Below are 19,906 nucleotides of genomic sequence, written 5' to 3' on the forward strand. Positions count from 1 at the left end.
TTTATAGTCTATTTGAAACATGAAATCACTTACTGTTCAGAAACTGTATAGACGAATTGTAGGTTATGTGTGAATCTGCAGGTTCTAACGGTCTCCATGACACCTGTCTCTGAAGAAAGTTTTATGTTTAGATATTGAGTGAGGCTAATGATGGCAGCAGATCAACGATGGTAACCTGTCTGTCAGGAGATCCTCTCCTGGGGATGACAATTCTGATCTGTACCTCAGATATCTGATGGATCTCATTGATTTTGGAGCCTTAGATGCCTAGTTAGGCAGCTGATGAATTTGGAATGCGGCTTCATGAGCAGTAGTCTGAACAGGTGCATTCAAACATGCCTAGTAATCTTTTCACCTTTGGAAAGGTGGATTCAGTGTCACTGAATCTGATATTGCTGTGCATCATAGGAAAATGGGCCTGTTGCATTGCCGTCAAGTGGAGCTTGATCAAATCTGGCATACTGTCATATTTGATGGCATACTGTCCTTGAATGGTAGAGGCTTGACCACCTGCAGAGATAACTGGAGAACTGGACAGCTTGGTCATACTCTTCAGTGGGGGTAGGAGGGTAGGGATGTAGAGGCAGAACTCACACACAATTTGTAGATTTTTTTGACATACTCTGTTATGGATTATGGAATGCAGCAATAGAGATGGACGCTCAGTCGAATTGAGAGGCTTATTCCTTACCACTTGGATTGGAGCCCCTTTGCTCTGTCTTATTTCTTTGATTCTGCAGCTACTTTTCCCAGTGAGAGCGCCCCACTGACTGGCAGGGACCATCTGCCTCAGGTGACTGGTAGTGGTGGGGTGTCTGTTGTTGTTATTTTCCCATTATCTACATATTCTTGATGCCAGGAGCTATATGATGTGTTTATATCAGGATATGACCTCTGGCTCTGCATCTTCATAGCATAAAACAGGTGAGTCAGTACAGTGAGAAATAGGAATATTTCTGGAAGCCATTCCTGTACCATAACTACTAGCAATAACTATACAAAGAAGTTACTGTTAACCACTAAATATATCACACTAACCCCAAACTAAAGGTATCCCCAGTTCATCTTTCCCTTAGCAGGATTCTAAAACTGCCTTCAGTCACTCTAAAGTCACCCCACAAGAGGGAACTGTGATGGAGGGAAGTCAGTGTGGAAGAGATAGCTTTCTTAACTGACAGTAATGAAAATGCTTTAATTATTTATTTTATTTTTTAGAAAACCATATGCCCATATATCTTAGACCCCTTCAGGGCCATGGAAAGGGTCGATACAAATGAGACCTGAAGCTTAACTTCATTAAACTTTCATGGTAAATCCACTTGTGTGTGTGTGTGTGTTAAGTGTGTGTGTAAGATAAACTTGAAAATTATTACAGGATCAAGAAAACAATGCAAATAGACAAAACAATATGAGTTTATTAATATTGTATTATGAAATAGTTAAGAGGTGCTTTCTGCTATTTATATGTATATAAATATATATAGTTTGCTGAATAAGCTATGTATAAAAGCTTTGAATTGATTTGTAGTTTAAATTGTGTGATTGTGTTTATGTCTAATCTTGCACTCAGCCTTATGTTGGGTTCTATAGGGGTTATAAATATAATTCTTATCTTTAGGGAGTTTATAAGTCTTATTGCGATAATATACTTACATGGAATAATTTAAGAGTAATTTACAGCCTTATGATAATTACATCTAATAACTGTGTGTGTGAGAATCATGCTGTCCTTCCAACAATTCTCGGAGCTACCCTGAGAGAAGAGGTTGTTTCATAGCTGCAGAAACAGAATCAGCAAGTAAATCTTGGAGCTAGGACTAGAATCCATGTCATTTGCCTCTTTATCTTTTTATCCTTAAGTTTTTAAAAAAATCTTTTCCCTCTTTTGTAAATAATGAAATGCTTTTTACGGTACTATGTTTCATAAAGTGTAATTATACTGTATTAGTTTCCTAGGGCTGCTGGCAACAAAGCACCACGAACTGGGTGACTTAAAACAAGATGAATTTATTGTCTCACAGTTCTGGAGTCTAGAAGTCCTAAGTCAGGGTGTCAGCAGGCTTGGTTCCTTCTGAAGTGTCTGAGGGAGAATCTGTTCCATGCTGCTCTCCCAGTTTCTGGTGATTGCTGGCAGTCATTGGGATTGGTGAGTTTTAGATGGATCACACCATCTCGGCCTCCACTTCACATGGTGTTCTCCCTAGATCTGTCTTCACGTGGTCATCTTTTTATTGGGACACTAGTCATATTGGATTAGGGCCCACCCTACTGCAGTATGACCTTTTCCTAACTAATTACATCTACAATGACCGTATTTCCAAATAAGGTCACATTCTGAGGTACTGGGGTTTAGGGCTTCAGCATTTCTTTTTTGAGGGCAACATAGTTCAACCCATAGCATAAACCTAGGCAGATTATTATTTTTGGGCAAATCTCATTTTCTTCTTTGAAATTTTGTCAGTAGATAGATTAAAGAAAACAATTTTGAATTTGGCCACAGAAGCCACATTACATTAAGTGAACTATTAAACCTCTTGCAATAAAGACTAGATAACTCTGCCTTGTCTAACTTACAGTGTGCCTTAGAGAATCAAGTCAGATACTTTAAAAAATGCTACTACTTGCTTTTGTTTTGGTTTTTTCCATTGAAACATTAAGCACCTTTCATTTTATTGAGGCTTTAACTTGAACTATTGATATGTAGTTATGGAGGAGCTGATTTCTACATAAAACCCTTTTCAAAGTGTTCCATATAGGCTAGGATTAGAATTATTAGTGAGGATAGTTTTAGTGGTATTATGACTTAAATGGTTTTTGAAAGAATTTTAGATAAAAGTTATGGAAACCACCTTAGATACATAAATGTGTATACACTGTATAAAGTAATTGAAAAAGGTTATTTGAAGGATTCCTTATTCAGTAATCACTTTATTTTATTTGATAAAGAAAGAAGAACGTAGAGGTTAAAAAATGAAGATTGTAGATCAGGGACAAAGTGACTGTGTTAGGGTTTGAAATTGTAAAATAATTGTATTAGATAGTCTTCAAAAGTTATAATTTTAGATATATAATTTTTAGAATGCTAATCGTGATCTAGGACAGTGATTCTTATCCTTGACTAAATATTAGAATTACCTTAAAAGCTTTTAAAAAAATATTTATGCCTGGATCCCTACCCAGACCAATTGAATCAGAATCTACTGGGGGTGGAGTTTTGGCATTGGTATGTTTTTCAAATCTATATGTGATTCTGTTGTGCCGCCAGACTTGAGAATGACTGATCTGGAATGAGTATTATATTAATGAATGATCTTTAATCTGGGATTGATATATTATAAGTGAAATGTTACGTCATATATTTATTTTTGGAAGCTGATTTTTAATTGCTACCTTTAAAAATAATATGACATTTTAAAATACAAAAATTGATATTCCTTTTTCCTAGTCTTATATTGATTGTTAAGCCTCTTTAATTATTGAGGCATTACTGATACTCCTTTCTAAAAACAATGTTATATATAAATAGAATTGAACAATAATCCTATGAAGTTGAAAGAAAGAAAAATGGTTTTACGGTTGTTTATAATAGAAAAAAATCATGTTTTCCAGATAATTGCATTTTCATTGAAAATTATTGGAAGTGGCATTCCTTTTAGTTATTAATGTTCTGTGATCACATCAGCAGAGATGAAGTTATAAGTGATGATATCTGTTAAATTCTTTACACGTGTATCTTGGCTTTAACTAGATTATCAGAATCCCACATTCCTTTTCACTAGTACCTTAGAAATTATGGAATTAAAAAGTTATAGAATTACTTAAATTTTTTTAACCAAAAAATGTTACAAATTATCCTTTCAAGTTAGTTAATCCAAAAATCTTTCTGGTCATAGGTGAAAAAAATACTTCATTATTCCAAAATATGTATGGTTTAAGAGAAGCCCTAGGTACATTTTTAGGGTGCATATTTTTTCCTCACACTCGTTTGTAATTACTGTCATGGAATTGGAGCATTAAAAAATACTTGTTTCTTGTCATGCTCATAAAATTGTTAATATTTTCTTTGGATTGATAGAGGAATACTGCAAAGCTGGCATTGATTTAAACATTTTTAGAAGCAAAGAGCCCAGAAACTTTTTGAAATCATATTTAATCATGTGAGTAGCAGAACAGAAAAGAAAAAGAAAAGGGAGAGAGCATTTTGAAATTTATGCCAGTTATTGAGCCTGTGCCTTTAAATGTGTTAGGAAAGGTTATCCGAAGAAGTGTTTGCATTGAACCTTTGACTGTTCTAGAACTCAGGAAGGATGCAACAGTTTGTTAGTTAAAAAGCACTATACAAATGTTGAGGATGTCTGCATGACATTAGGGGATTGAAATCATTTTGTCGTCCTGTGATAAGACCAAGACCAGGTGGCTCTATTTTGTGGCTTAGGATGTGGGTTTCTTGGGTTCTGCTAGTCTCAGACACTGAGGGAAACAAGTTATGTATGCAAAATGAGCTGTCTTTTAAGCTCCCTGTAGCTTGGTAGTGTAATTATTGGCCATGGAATCTGTTCTATTGGCCATTTTGTGACAAGCTTTTTTCTGTTTTGTTTCTTTACGTAGAGTGTAGATGGGTCATGCTGAGGAATTACAAATATATTGTTTACTGTAAAATAGAAGTACGGGGTTTGGCTTTATTCTTATTGTGTTTGAATATCAGATGAATTATTTGCTGTGATGTATATTCTGAAAATGAAAACTGCCTTTTTGTGGGTGGAGTGGCCTGTGATGTGTATATATAAGGGAACTTTTACTGATGTTCTGTAGAATGCCTCATACTAGACTCTAATTAGCTCCATTGCCTTAAACCATGGGGTTTTTTCCTCAACACAGTGACCTTGGAATCTCAGTCTTGCCCTTTAGTCTCTCTAATTTTTTTTCTTACTTTGCTTTTATTCATTAAAGAACAACATTCTCAGTCACTTGTATGTAATGCAGAATCTACTTACTCTTTATGAGAAAATTTATGGTTCAACCTATACATATTAATAGGAAGTTAGAAGAAACCAGCTTAATCAAGATTCTAATTAGTCCACTAAGTTTCTTTTTTTAGTTTCTATTTGTTTCCACTAATTTTAGTGTGCTATCCTTTTCAGACCTACCTTCCTTCTTTCTAAGACAGTCAGAGTCACACTTTCCAAATTGCAGATCAAAAACTACCTTCTCCACAGAAGTCGTTTACTCAATGTCCGTATATCAGGCACTTTGGCATTAGTTATATTTCTTAAACCTGTTGACAGTCTTGTAAGCTTTCTTCTTTATTTTTTCATTCCTTCATTGAACAGACATTCGCTAAGCATCATCCTGCAATATTTTTTAATAATAGCTTCACACATACTGTAAAATGAATTTCCACAATTTATCTAAGTAGTCGCATACTTAAGATGAAATTTTGCTTTTTGGTTGTCTTTACAGACCTCATAACTTTGGACCTCAATTGTCTATTTGCAAATGGCTAGGTGGAATGTGCCAAATGTAGAAAAAAAGAACTTAAGAATCATTTTTATTGTGAGCCCATTATGATCCCTGTGAAGGCAAAGAACATGTTGTTCACAGTATTTATAACACTTCCAGAATCTTTGCTCTATATAGTAGGTGTGAAGTAAATAATCTTTGAATGAATGAATGATACAGATATCAAGCTACCTGTGATTGAACCAAGTAGGCAAAACAAAAGGTATTAACCTTTAGGATTTTTCTTTATATGAAGTTAATTTTCAGTTAGAAAAGGAACTGCTTTCTCAGGTTAGACTCCATATCTCTCATGATTTTGAATAGACTGACTATTTCTGTTTTTCTAGGTGTCTTTACATGGCTTGCATCATAGAAAAGACAGCGATTGTCAACAATATTATTCCAGTCATTGTAAGCATTGATGATTAATAATTTTAAAAGTGCTTTGAGTCTTTTGCTTCTACATATAATATTGAGTTACTAAATAGGCCTCCTTTTACACACTTTGAGCCTAATTACACTGAAAAACACAGCACATCCCTCAACTTTTAAGCCATTTAATAGTAAACTTCAGGCAAAGCCTTTATGTTAAAAATAAATTGAGGGGCCAGCCCCACACCCTAGTGGTTAAGTTTGGCACGCTCTACTGTGGCGGCCCAGGTTCACTCCCTGGGTGTGGACCTACACCACTCGTTGGCTGCCATGCTGTGGCAGCGACAAGATACAGGAAGATTGGCAGAGGTGTTCGCTCAGGGCGAATCTTCCTCAAGCAGAAAGAAAAAAAGAGGCAGATTGGCAACAGATGTTAGCTCAGGGTGAATCTTCCTGAGCAAAAGAAAAAAAAAAATTCAGATTAAAAAAAAAATTCAGATAAAGTTTCTAAAGCTACATGTGCCCAAAAAAAGTTAAATGAAAAGATTTAAATGAAAATATTAGATATGTCTAAAAATAGATCTTGGCTAGAGCAAAATGATTTGCTTTTAACAATGATCACATTTGTGATTATTTGAGACAACTTTTTCCTTTTTAAATGCCTTTTAGTTCAATTAAATTTGAATGAATTCTTGATAAAGATATTAAATGTAATCTGTAATCCTTTGCATTTCTCTTTCAGTTACCCATATGTATATACATAGTACTTACCTTAATGTGATTTTTCAGTATACATTTGCATTTCACTTTGCTTTGTGTCTGGGCACAGAGGCATATTATATAGAGATCTCACATATAATAAAATATGACCAGAAAAATTGGCTGTAAAGTTAATTGATTTAGTACCATTATGTTTACAATAATCCCCTCATTATCCATGGGGAATATGTTCCAAGACCCCCAGTGGATGCCTGAAACCAAAGATAGTACTGAACCCTATGTATACTATGTATTTTCCTATACATACATACCTATGCTAAAGTTTTATTTATAAATTAGGCACAGTAAGAGATTAACAACAATAAATAATAATAAAAAAGGACAATTATAACAACATACTATAATAAAATTTATAATAGATCTTAGCAATCTCAGCATATGATTTTTTTCCTTTCTTTTTTCTTTTTTTTCTTTCTTGAGAGCTTTCACCTTTTCACTTAAAGGAAGCGTTTGATGGCTTCTCTTTGGCGTATCTGAATTGCCAGTATCACCACTCCTGTGCTTTGGGGCCATTATTAAGTAGAATAAGGGTTACTTGAACACAAGCACTGTGATACCATGACAGTCGATCCGATAACCCAGACAATGGATATGCTGGACGAAAGGATGATTCACATTCTGGGCAGGAGGGAGCAGGACGGCACGTGATCTCATCACGCTGCTCAGAACAGGCACGCAATTTAAAACTTAGAAATTGTTTCTTTCTGGAGTTTTCCATTTAATATTTTTGGACTGTGTGGTTGACTGCAGGTAACAGACACCACAGAAAGTGAAACTTTGGACAAGGGGGGACTACTGTATTTACAACTAATTTCTTAGAAACTGAAGAGGATAACACATTAGGTATCATTTTCAAACATATTAAAGATAAAGCGATCAATTTTTCAAACCAAATATCAGGAAGTATCTGACAAGTACAAATGTACTTGAAGAAAGCGGGATATATTGTCACCAGAATGTATTATCACGGTGAATTTGGCTCTAGCAATGTGAAATAAAAACTCACATTTAATTTTTCTATAAATAAGGAAGCAAAAATTACTTCTCAGCCCAGAAAATAGTTTTGTTCAAGAAATAGGATTTGTTCTGTAAACTGCACACAATTCCTTTTATGCAATTGACTGTATTAAATTTCATCTTCACTATTAACTGACTTAAAGACAGTTAGCTCCTGAAGTCATCTTTGAACCTCCATTTCTGTGTCTTACTGTAAACCAGCACTTTGACTGGAAGGACATTCTCCCCTTTGGAGTGTCCTAGAGATACTCACTGTAAATGGGATGGATATTGAATCCTGGAGAAATAGACAGTCAAGATTTTAGAGTCCCTCTTCTTTCTAGCACCACGTTTTCCCTTGTCCCCCGTGCCTAAAATAGATCCATTTAAGTTTGACACGTTGGGCTTTCATGTAAGATTTCATTTAAGGACAAGATTCTAGGGGCTGGCCCGGTGGCGTAGCAGTTAAGTTCATGTGCTCCGCTTTGGCAGCCCATGGTTCACCAGTTCAGATCCTGGGCGCAGAACACCACTTGTCAAACCATGCTGAGGTGGCATCCCACATAGAAGAACTAGAAGGACGTACAACTAGGATATACAACTATCTGCTGGGGCTGTGAGGAGAACAAAAGGAAAAAAAGAGGAAAATTGGCAACAGATGTTAGCTCAGGGCCAGTCTTCCTCAAAAAAACCCAACAAGATTCTAGCTGCTTAAAAAAAAGAGGGCATAGTGGTTAAGTTCATGTGTTCCGCTTCTTTGGCAGCCTGGCGTTTGCAGGTTCGGATCCCGGGTGCAGACCGATGTACCGTTTGTCAAGCCATGCTGTGGCAGCGTCCCATATAAAGTAGAGGAAGATGGGCACAGATGTTAGCCCAGGGCCAATCTTCCTCAGCAAAAGGAGGAGGATTGGCATTGGATGTTAGCTCAGGGCTAATCTTCCTCACAAAAAAAATAGAAAGAAAAATAGTTTTAAATCACTGGGCTAGATAATCTTTAAAGTCTCTTCTTTTCCCCCCTTCTTCACTATTTCCTCAAGATAAAGAGTCTGTTATTCTGAGATGATTTTAAATATGAGATAAAATAAAATTGAATTTTTCTAGAAATTTAAATTACATGACATCCATATTATGTCAACAAAGAACAAATAGGTGAATTATATAAAGGATTTTTATGTTTACAAGTAATCGTATGAGTACCTTTTGTGTGGTAGAGCATGATTCATGGAAATACGTGGTTAGACAGGGTGGGGATATAGAAAAATCCCCATCTCATATTAGTAAGAAAAAACTAAACTTAATGGAGTGAGTGAACTTTTAAAACCTATTTTAATTCTGTAACTATGGACTTGGCAACTTAAACAATATAGTACTTTGTGAATGTTCAGCAATGGCTTTTGACCTGTCTTTGGTAACACACGTATGCACAGTGATTTTCCATATAGTATTTAATAATGTATTATAGTTCCTATGCAGGTTTAGTCATCAGCTTCTTTTCATTTTTCCTTTATTCATTTTACTTTATTATTGAAAGTTGTTTAATGAACATCAGAAATATAGTTTAATGTCTACCTATTGTCCCTATTAAATGACTAATTCCTATTGTCCCTATTAATGTCCCTATGAAGAGCTAATTCATTCAACAAATTTTATTGTATGCCTACCCTGCCTGAGGCATTGTTCTAGCCGCTGGGGTTGTGGTAGTGACCAAGATGAAGTTTCTGTCTTCATGAGGCTTACATTCTAATGGCAAAAGTAAACAACAAATAAATAGACACATGTATGTCTGTTAGTGATAAGTAAGTCCTAGGGAAAAAAATTAAGCAGGGTAAGGGGATAGAATATGATAGCAACTGACACTTTCAATATGGTGGCCAAGGAAGGCCAATCTGAAAGGTGATATTTGAGCAGAGATCTGGATGCAGTTATGCCAATATCTGGGGAAAGAGCAATTTCCATCTGAGGGGATAGCGAATGTCAAAGCCTTTAAGTAGGAACATATTTGGTGTGTTCAAGGAACAATGTGAAGGCTGTTTTGTAAGGGTAGAAGGAATGAGGGCAAAGAAGCCAGACCTTGCAGGCCATGTCAGGAGTTGTGATTTATTTAAATATATATATTTTTAATTGGAGGACTTTGATCAGGGGAGGGGACATGATTAGTTTCAAAAGGCTTACTGTAGCTGCTGTGTGGAGGAAAGATGCTAGGTGGGATAAAGGGGTAAGCGGAGAAACCAGGCAGGAGGCTATTGTAATAGCTCAGGCTAGAGATGATAGTAGCTTGGTCTAGGGCAGTAGCAGTTGGAGATGTGAAAAGTGGTTGAATTCTAGAAATATTTTGAAGGTAGCTGACAAGATTTACTAATAGATCAGATGTGGAACATAAGAAAAAGAAGTCAGAGTTTATTCTAAGGCCTTTGGGCTGAAGAATTGGGTGAATGAATATATATAGACACAGTAGTTCATGTAAAAGAGAACTGGAAGTTTAAGATGTCCCAAAACGCATTGTGTGCTAACAGTTTGGAATGAGTACATAAAGAAAGGTGGGAGACCCTATAACTTAAGAGCATTGGCTCTGAGATGAGCAAACTTGGATATCACTTCACTACTTAGAGTTAGTTCTGCTATAAGCCAATGGGTTTGTTGCTAAAAAATTACCATGCTATGCAAAAATCGCACAGTGAAAACCACAGGACTTATGGGAAAATGAGATTATGGCACAATACTCGAAAACTTGTCGGTGGCATATCAAAAAAAGATTGTAAATGTTACATGGTTGACAAATAAATACTGCAGTACATTTGGCATTTTATATTGCAAAATGTATTATTCCCTTGTGGAAGTGGGTGTGGAACGGGTTGAAAGATTGAGTTTTTGTGGAATGATGGAACGAGGCTTACTGAAATCTGAAGGAAAGTTGTAACACCAGATGTAAATGAATGTGAGTCACACTTCATGTGGTGCACCGACATGAACTGAAGTAGCTGGTAGGTATTTGAGGTGTGTGTGTTCCTACATGGCTCTGTTCAGCTGGGTGCAGTTTTCTGCATTCCCCTTCTGTTTCTTGTGGGTGAAATCACTCATAATCAAATACAAAATCTGAGTTATACTCACATTGTTCCCTAATATATCAGTTGTATTGGAATAAATTTACATTTTCAAAATAAGTGTTGGAGCAGAACTGACTATACCATCTAGTGACCTTTGGCACGTTACTTAATCTCTTGGAGCCTTGATTTCCTCATATGTAAAATAGGGGTAATAGTATTGACCTTACAGGGTTTGGGGGAGGGTTAAGTGAATATATACTCGCAAGTTTAGAATAGAATATGGTATATATTTGTTAAAAATGCAACACTCCTATAACCTTCATTTAGAAATTGCTCCATCTGGAGAAATTAAAAAGGTAAAAATATATGTTTTTGTGATTTTTATTTCTCTAGTTAGGCATAGATGTATAAATTTAGCTTTTTATAGATGATTTAAGTCTATGCCTGTAATTCAGTTGCCACTAGCAATAATGCCTTATTTTGTTATGGGACTACATGGTAGAAAGTTAGCATGGGATTATTGCCTAATTTTCTCTATAATGATAAATTTCTTTATTAAAATAGTATAATCATTTAACTGCTAGCTAGTTGACATTGTTTCTTTCATCTTTTCTCTTTCCCTTCCTTCCATTGTTTTGGTTGAGGCCTTAATCTTTCATCTTTAGTATTATCATAATGGAATTGAATTCCTCTGTTTTCTGCCTCTTTCCCTGTCCCTGGTACTAAGATGTGCCTTCTTCCTTCACTGCCCCAATTCATCCACCTCACCTCCCAGCCATCTCCTCCTATGACATCGCACACTTCAGCCATCCTGGATGATCTAATTCTTGCCTGTCTTGCTGGATGTGTCGGAAGCCTATCTGTCTGTTTCAGTACCATCCACCCTTTATGTATATCCCTCCTACAACAACAATTACACTGTATAATAATTCTTTTCCAATTTATGGCCTCATTGAAATCTAAACCCTTTGTGTTCAGAGATTTTTGTATTTCTTGTTATCCCTTGGGTCTAGCACATACTAGATGTTCTATAAATATTACGGAAATAAATGAAGGAAAGAACATTGAGCCAAATGTAGATCAAGAGTTTTTAAAAATTGAACACCTGGGTTCAGTGTTAATGAGTTATTCACTTCAGCTTTTATAATTCAGTGTTTAACTTAGATTTCTTTGTTTCTACAACCAGGACAAAGTATTTTAAATATCTCGACAGTGTAATGTCGTGGTTGGGAACACAGTCTCTGGAGCCAGATGGCCTTGGTTAGGTCCCTGGCTCAGCCACTTACTTGCTTGGTGACCTTAGGCAATTTACCAAACTTTTTGGTGCCGTAGTTTCTTGATCTGTAAAATGAGAATAATAATGGCATTTACCTCATAGGCTTACTGTGATGATTAAATGAACCGTTAATTGTAAAGTGTTTGGAATTGTAGCCGGCACATGATAAATAACTCGATAAAGGTTAGCCATTCTTATTCTCAATTATTATGAATTGTCTTAAGAACACATGCCCCTTCCCCTTTTCTCTTAGGTACTAGGTTCCTCAAGATAGGATATTTTTTGGCTTTTCCAAGGCTTCAAGGCAAGCCTCGAAGATTCAAGGCAAGCTTCAAGGCAAGCTGGCAGATTTTCCATCAGCAATTATCTCAGCCAAGTGTTCCTGATGGTATAACTACCTGCTAAGTGTCAAGGACTTTTTCCCTTCTTTTACTCTAGAGCGTCTTGCTTCCTACCCTTCAAAAATAGGAACAAAGACACTGCAGGTCTTGATTCACAGGCTCTATAAAGTCCTTTTCCTGACTTTTTTCCCTCTGTAAAGAGGAACGCAATTGATTTACAACCAAGTTCTCCTCTCTGATGACTTTTTTCAACAGCTGCTGAACACATTCCCTTCTACAGAAGGGATCCTTCTTCAGTAGATCACTATTGAATCATTGCAGCTGGCTACCTGTGTTCTTTTTGCTTCCCTTTTACAATGGTTCTTGCTTCTCAAGTAGCATCCACACATTTATTTTTGTGAACAATTTTTTTTTTCTTTTGGTGAGGAAGACTGGCCCTGAGCTAACATCTTTTGCCAATCTTCCTCTTTTTTTTTTGGTTGAGGAAGATTTGCCATAAGCTAACATCTGTGCCAATCTTCCTCTATTTTGTATGTGGGTTGCCACCACAGCGTGGCTGCCCAAGAATGCTGTAGGTCCGCGCCTGGGAGCCGAGCCTGGGCCGCTGAAGCAGAGCATGCTGAACTTAACCACTAGGCCATGGGGCCTGCCCCTTGTTATTCAGTTTTAACAGTTCTTTATATATTCTGAATACAAGTCCATCAGATACGTGATTTGCAAACATTTTTTAGCTGTTGCTTGTCTTTTCATTTCCTTAATGTTGTCTTTTGAAATGCGGAAGTTTTCTAATTTAATCAAGTCCAGTTTATCAATTTTATCTTTTATTGCTGGTGCCTTGTGAGTTGGGTGTTTAATACATTCACATTTAATGTAAATATAGTTATGGTGAGCTTTACCCCTGATATTTTGCTGTTTGTTTTCTGTCTCATGTCTTTTTTTGTTGCTCCATGTTTCCTTTGCTATCTTCCTTTCCATTAAATAAATATTTTTCAGTTTACCATTTTAATTTCTGTGTTACTTTTTGACTATTTTAAAAAATATTTTTTGTGGTGGTTCTAGGAATTGCAATATGCATCTTATTACAGTTTACTTCAGAATAATACTATCTTAATTCTGATAAAACACAGAAACTTTGTTTATTTAATATGTATCCTTTTTTCCTCCCTTCCTTTGTTCTCTTTTCATATAGATGACGTTGATATATGTTGTAAATTTAGTACACAGTCTTATAATTGTTGCTTTTTTACAATCTTATGTCTTTTTTTTTTTTTTTTTGTGAGGAAGATTTGCACTGAGCTAACATCCGAAACCAATCCTCCTCTTTTTGCTGAGGAAGATTGGCCCTGGGCTAACATCTGTGCCCATCTTCCTCTGTTTTATATGGGATGCCCCCACAGCATGGCTGGATAAGTGGTGCATTGGTGCATGCCTGGGATCCGAACCTGTGAACACCAGGCCGCTGAAGCGGAACACGTGCACTTAACTGCTATGCCACCAGGCCCACCCCCACAATCTTATGTCTTTTAAAGAAGTTAAGAGGAGAAATGAGAAAAAGTATCTTTATAGAATCTTTTATATTTACTCATATATTTACTATTTTTAGCACTCTTCTTTTCTTTTGCTAGATTTGAGTTATTGTCACGTGTCACTTCCCATTCTTTATTTTGTATTAACTAAAATATTTATTATAACTAATACTAATATATAATATTAATATAATTTTATTTTCTATAACATAGAAATATATTGATTACAATTAAATAAAAATATATTTTATTGAGATATAATTGTATAACTGTAATTTTAAGGTGTACAGGGTGTTGATTTGATACATTTATCTATTGGAATATGATTACCATTTTAACATTAGCTATCACCTCTATCACCTCACGTAATATTATTTCTCTGTCTTTTTTTTTTTTGGTGAGGAAGATTAGCCCTGAGCTAACATCTGTTGCCAATCCTCTTTTTCCTGAGGAAGATTGGCCCTGAGCTAACAGCGGTGCCCATCTCCCTCTATGTTATATGTGGGATGCCTGCCACAGCATGGCTCAATAAGCGGTGCATAGGTCTGCGCCCTCGATCTGAACCTGTGAACTCTGGGCCGCCGAAATGGAGCCCTCGAACTAATCAGTACACCACCGGACTGGCCCCAATATTATTTCTTTTTTGTGGTGAGAACAATTAAGGTCTAGTTTCTTAGCAATTTTGAAGTCTGTAATACAGTATGGTTGCCTATAATCACTGTACTGTGCATTTGATCTTTAGGACCTATCTGCTAGTTGCAATTTGGTACCCTTAAACAATATCTCCCCAATTTCCCTACTCCCTGGCCCCTGGTAACCACCATTCTACTCTGTTTTACGAGTTCAACTCTTTTGGATTCCACATATCGATGATATCATACAGTATTTGTCTTTCTATCTCTGACTTAGCTCACTTAGCATAATGCTCTCTAGGTCCATCCATGTTGTCTCAAATAGCAGGATTTCCTTCTTTCTCATAGCTATTGTATATATGTACCACATCTTCTTTATTCATTAATCCATTGATAGACACTTAGGTTGTTTCCATATCTTGACTATCGTGAATAATGCTGCAATAAATATGGGAGTGCAAGTATCTCTTTGATATCCCATTTTCATTTCCTTTGGATATATGCCCAGAAGTGGGATTGCTGTTTCTTATGGTAGGTCTATTTTTAATTTTTGGAGGGACCCCCATACTGTTTTCTATAGTGGCTGCATCCATTTACATTTCCATCAACAGTGTACTAGGTAGGTTCCCTTTTCTTCACACCCTCACCAACACTTGTAATCTCTTGTCTTCTTGATGATAGCCATTCTAACAGGTATGAGATGATATCTCTTGTGGTTTTGATTTGCATCTCCCTGATGATTACTGATGTTGAGCATCTTTTCATGTACCTGTTGGTTGTTTGGATCTCTTTGGAAAAATGTCTATTCAGGTCTTCTGCCCATGTTTTAGTCAGATTGCTTGTTTTTTTGTTATTGATGTATATGAGTTCTCATTATATTTTGGATATTAACCCTTGTCTGATATATAGTTTGCAAATATTTTCTCCCATCCATAGGTTGCCTTTTCATTTTGCTGATTGTTTCTTTTGTTGTGCAGAAGCTTTTTAGTTGGATGTGGTCTCACTTGTTGATCATGTCACTTCCCTTTCAAATTGAAAGACTTATCTTAGTATTTCTTATAAGGCAGATCTGCTAGCAACATGTTCTCTCAGTCTTTGTTTGTATCTGGGGATGTCTTTATGAAAAATGATTTTGCCTGATATAGAATTTTTGGTTAATTTTTTTTTTCTTTAAGCACTTTGAACAGGACATTCCATTGCTTCTTGCCGTCATTGTTTTTTTATGGAGAGTCAGCTGTTAATCTTAATGTGAATCCCTCTGATGGGATGAGTAATTTTTCTTCTGGTGCTTTAAGGTTTTCTCTGTGTCTTTGGCATATAACATGACTAGCTGTGAATCTCTTTGAGTGTATTCTCTTTGGAGTTTGTTGAGATTGGATGTGTTAATTAATACTTTTCATCCAATTTGGTTTTCAGCCATTATTTCTTTAAATATTTTTGTCTTCTTTTTCCCTTACTTCTTCTGGGACTCTGTTTACACTTATATTGGTGTATTTGCTGTTCTCTGAGGCTCTGTTAATTTCTTTTTCAGTCATTTTTTTCCTTTGTTTTTCAGTATAGTTTCTACAGATTTAAGTTCAAATTCACTGATTTTTTTTCTTTTGATAGCTCAGATCTGCTGTTGAACCTCTCTAGTGAATTGTTCATTTCAGTTATTGTACTTTGCAATTCAAGAATTTTCATTGTTTTTTAATAATATTTCCGTATGATATTCTATTCTGTAAATCATTGTCATACTTTTTTTAGTTCTTTAAACATGGTGAAACATGTTTGGTTCTTTGAATGTATTTATAATAGGTACTTTGAAGTCTTTATCTGTTAAATCCAGCATAAGAGGACATTTTAGAGGTAGTTTCAAATGACTCCTGTTTTCCTGAGTCAGTAAGTTATACTTTCTTGTTTCTTTGTATGTCTCATAATTTCTTTAAGTTGAATACTAGATGTTTATGGTAATATTTTATGGTAATTCTAGATTCTGATTTTTTTCCTTCCCTGAGGATTGTTGTTGTTGTTATTCTGTTTGTTTGTGTGTTTGGTAATTATCTAGACTAAATCTGTTACCCAAACTGTCTGGCCACTGATGTCTCTGTTTAATGTTTTTTTTAAAACTGTTTTTATTTGTAAGCCTGGTTTCCTAGGTGTTTTCCCTTTGTTTCTGCTTAGCTTCATCTTCAATCAGTTATCTGTCAGAGATTGTGCTCAAATAGTTTGAGCCAGTAAGGCTTCCTCTTTTTGGTTATGGATCTGTGTGTGGTTTGGGGTGCGCATTCAGTGTTTAGGCTGTTTTTTAAGCTTTTCCTGGCTCTTATTTTCCACTGAGCTCTCTTGCATCTCCTCTGTCTGTTATCTCTGGTTCTGTTTTCTAAGGATGTGTGAGTGGCTTGCAATCAGTCCAGCCTTTGCTGTGCGTATATTAACCTCAGTCAATGCAGGATATTTGGCGATCTCATCTAGCCCCATGTGGCTGTCTCACCTCCCAGAATTACCTTTTAGTTACCTGCTTGCCTGCCAGTCTATTCCTTGCCTGAAAAAGACCCAATACTTCAAACTAGTGGAGGCAGTGGCCCTCCCTTTTCATGTGCCACTAAGATCACCATTTTAACTGACAAAACTTTAAATCAAGTGAGCCCCTCTTCAACAGCAGGAGCAAAACTTCCGGCTATCACTTCCTGTCTTGCCCTAAAGAACTACTACATATACAGAGCTGGGAGCTTGTCAGAAGCCCCAGGAAAAATCACCACAGACTCATGCTGTTCTTACTCAAAGTTCAGTGGTTTTTATGAATAACCGTTTCTCAGTTTGTTGTAAGCCTATGGTTGATTTTCTGAGTGCTGAAGTGGTTGTTTTTGACAGTTTTGTTAAGCTTTATAGTTTTTGGGAATGGCAGAGGACTTGTTGCCCTCCCATCATGCTGGAGTGAATCTGCATTAGTTATTGTAACTGAGTATGTGGTGCAGTTTGTTTTCAGACCTAAAATGATTCAAATATCACAGATAATCAGAAATTCAGGCTGGCATGGTTATCCTCACCCCCTCTCTGAATATTCTATACTTGAAAGAAAAATTCCACTGGGGAAGAAAAGGATTCCGTTAATTCACATTTCAAACTTTTTTGTGGTTAGGACTGCAGGAGACTAAATAGCTGGGTTGAAGATCTGAACAATGGTATGGAGTATTAGAAGAAGAAAAGAACTTGGTATCAAATCACTCATTCCTCAAGGTTAGAACTTTGACACTGCCTGTTCGTTCTGAGCGTGTCCTGACCAGTCTGAGTGATTAAGTAGAACGGGGCTGAAAGTAAGCAGGTGAAGATTATAACTGTTAATTGTGTGTGTGTTTGTTTTTGCTCTTAAGACATTACTCTCCTCCCTCACCCCATCATTATCCATGGGTTACAATATTGGTATTGGTTAAGAGCTCCTCGGGATGTGGAGTCAGACGGACCTGGATTCAAACACTTAACACCTTTGTGTCCTTGTATAAATCACGTGACCTCTGCAAGTCTGTTTTCTTTTTTTGTAAGGGGATGATAATAATATCATTTTCATATTTTCTGTGAAAATTGGATTACGTCGTTTCTACTATTGTTATAGTTCTGTTAATTTCTAGACCAGCACTTCCCTAGGCAACCAGTGTTGAATCATTTTGCAGAGTAAAGAAAATTTCTCTAAGAAAAACATCACTTGCTAAATTTACTTTTATGAATTTAGATGGATTGTTTTACATTCCATCTGAAAATTTATTTTTATAAATTCAGATGGGTCATTTTCCATTGGGTTGTTCTAAAACATAGTGCACTTGTATATTTGGATTTGTTTTTCTCCATGAACAATCACCAAAAAGAAATAATGAAATGCCAATCTGCTAAGTTTTTTTTATAATTTTTACTAAAAGTTTCAATTAAAATTTGGCACACTCTATTACAGATAATTTAATATGTAAAATGCATTGGTCTCAGGAAAGGTCCAGTAGTCAAAGAGAAATGTAAGAAAGCAAAAAAGAGATTTCTTTTTCTATTCTGTCTTTCATTTCCCTTGTTTTGCTATGCACTAGGCTATCAGGTATTAGGGAAAACATTTAAAGTAGGTGAAATCCATGACCTTTTCTGCTCTTGTTAGTGGTGCAATAGATTCAGACATAGACACATTTGAAGTCATCTTTTGCAGCAATTTTGAATGGGAAAACAGGATTGTAAAAGCCTTACTATTATCTGTCAGCCTGTTTGTGTATCAAAGTTAATGAGAGGTCTGAAGAGGCAAACAGTCTGAAGAGGCAAAACTTCCTACCTCTTAGTTTGGACTGCTTCCGTGGAATACAGAGATCCAATTTTAGAGGAGATTTGGAATTGCCAGTACTTGGGACAAGAAAATAAATCCAGCATTGTTCCAACCAGCGTGAAACGTTTGGTCATTATAATTGCAATGAAAAAATACTTAACTAAAGCTGTAATTTACCTGTTCTTTATTTCACATTGCTTCTTGGGAATAATATTTATTCCGTATACTTAGCTAGATTACAGTAAAAGTAAAAGAGTAAAGAACAGCATTCAATTTTGTTCTTTGCCCATAGTTTTATCCTGACATTTAGGTCTTACAGCAATCTGAAGATATTTTTTATATATGATGTAATGTTGGGGGTTAACTTTTCCCCCTCAAATTGCTAGTCAGTTTATTAGTACCACTAATTGAATAATCCATTCTTTCCTCATTGATTTGAAAATACATGTATTGTTCTTATATATAAATGGTGATATTGCTGTATTCTATTTTGTTTCATTTATTTATTCATTCACTGAGCAAATAGATCTTGAATTACTACTCTGTATCAGGCGATATGTTACAAAGTGAGAGTACCTTAGTAGTTGAGACAGCCATTAAATAAATGCTTTACACATCACGTAAAATTGCTACTAAGTGTCACAAAGCAGAGGTGCTTAATGCTATGATAGCTTACTACAAAACATTTATCTATTCGTGAATGTTACACTGTTTTAAGTATAATGTATTTTGATATAATACTCTCCTCATTGTTCTTGTTCCTAGTTTCTTAGCTAGTTTTGTGTATTTCCTTTTCCAGATTAGTTTTAAAATTTATATTAGTTCCTGTTGAAATTATATTGAATTTATGGATTAACTTTGTGATAATCAACATCTTTATAATAACGAGTCTTTTCATCCAAAAGTACAATATGTTTTCATTTCTTGTATTTTTATGTATACTTATTATTTTTTTATTGTGATAAAGTACATATAAAATTTACCATCGTAACTATTTTTAAGTGTATAGTTGAGTAGTATTAAATACATTCATATTGTTGTGCAACCATCACCACCATCTACCCACATAACTCTTTTCATCTTGTAAAACTAAAACTCTGTATCCATTAAACAATAAGTCTCTATTCTCTCCTCCTTCTGGTCCCTGGAAACTGCCATTATACT

At 35.7% G+C, this 19,906-nt stretch overlaps 1 protein-coding gene across 9 annotated transcripts in view; it reads left to right on the forward strand.

Moving 5' to 3' along the window:
• Positions 1 to 19,906, forward strand: part of SUPT3H (SPT3 homolog, SAGA and STAGA complex component) — a 534,834-nt gene that overhangs the window by 195,279 nt on the left and 319,649 nt on the right. Inside the window, exon 1 of one of the 9 annotated variants that reach the window (XM_058554236.1) lies at positions 17,678 to 17,685. The exons of the other annotated variants lie outside the window; for them this stretch is intronic. The gene's annotated coding sequence lies outside the window, so the exon portion shown is untranslated. Of the gene's footprint in view, positions 1 to 17,677; positions 17,686 to 19,906 lie in introns of those variants that run through there. 9 annotated transcript variants of the gene reach the window in all.

Source organism: Diceros bicornis, chromosome 14 (genome assembly GCF_020826845.1).
Source record: "Diceros bicornis minor isolate mBicDic1 chromosome 14, mDicBic1.mat.cur, whole genome shotgun sequence".
NCBI lineage: Eukaryota > Metazoa > Chordata > Mammalia > Perissodactyla > Rhinocerotidae > Diceros > Diceros bicornis.